The sequence below is a fragment of the Rhagoletis pomonella genome, unplaced genomic scaffold (assembly GCF_013731165.1).
Source record: "Rhagoletis pomonella isolate Grant_MI unplaced genomic scaffold, Rhpom_1.0 Rhpom_scaffold_00004, whole genome shotgun sequence".
Classification (NCBI taxonomy): domain Eukaryota; kingdom Metazoa; phylum Arthropoda; class Insecta; order Diptera; family Tephritidae; genus Rhagoletis; species Rhagoletis pomonella.
The window spans coordinates 28,670,763-28,671,923 of record NW_023458558.1 but is presented as its reverse complement, the minus strand read 5'-3'; positions in this window follow the sequence as shown (position 1 = coordinate 28,671,923).

The following is a 1,161-nucleotide window of genomic DNA, read 5'->3' as shown; positions in this document are numbered from 1 at the left end:
CCCAAATTGGTAGCTTCAATTTCTATTTGGTAGTTTGGTTGGTTCGGTGAAGCTTTTGGAAGGCAAAAATGTTTTGTAAATGGAACCAAATTGAGCACTAAAACTTTTTCGCTTCCCGGCCAGCAAAAAAAGGAAAAAAGTGGATGAAATGCTGATTTTTGACCGTTTACCGAATCCATTCTTGGATACTTTGACCACTAAAGTATGCTAGAGAAACATAGGTATGTACAGACAAGTGCCGAAAATTGTTTTGAAACATAAGCTTTTTCACGGTAAACAAAAAAAAAATAATGAAGCGCCTGCCGGCATCAAACTCGGCACCTTTTGAAAGCTAACAAACACACAGGCAAATTGAAATACATATTTTGAGCGCGTTAGTACAACTTTAAAGTTTGGTATGAACGGTTCACCAACATTGTAATGTTTTGATTTTTTATTTTTTACTGCAAATTTGTGTAGCTAAAAAACCCGCAAATTCAAGACATCTCGTTTAATTTACGAGAACATAGTGGCAACACTGGTTGGGAGATATGCCGGCTAGCCGGTGTTGCTATTTACTCCCTTTTATAATTTTTTCTCGAATTTTAACATACATACATATGTATATACATACATATGTACTTACTTATGTATGTATAGATATACTGCTAATCATGTAGCAGCTGATAAGTCAAGCCTCTTTGCAAAAACTGTGGTTTTTTGTTAGTGAGCAAGCTAATATCGCACACGATGTTCAAAAGTGACACAACTCAAAATTTGTCAGTTTTGAAATTATGCCCTAAAAACGTACACCGAGCTTTTATTTACCTTTCAGCAAAAGCTGGAGCAAGGTTTTGTTATAATTTTTTGAAAAAACCTAAGGTAAAGTCTTCCTTGCCCATATGAGTAGCATGTGCCAAGAAATGGTTTTTCGCATTTTCTGACGAACGTGTAATTTTTATATACATACTATGTATGTATGTATACTCGTATATGTACATAGCTTCTGTTTTGTTATGTGCGCATACATATGTATTCATATATATCTACATACATACCCATACCTATGGAAGAACTAATATTTAAGGTTGCAATATGTATGTAAAAGCTCGTTCCACATGCTTAAACTTAATGCCCATTTTGTTGTTCGTGAGTGTCTTGGGTACCAGCGCTTGGAGCTTT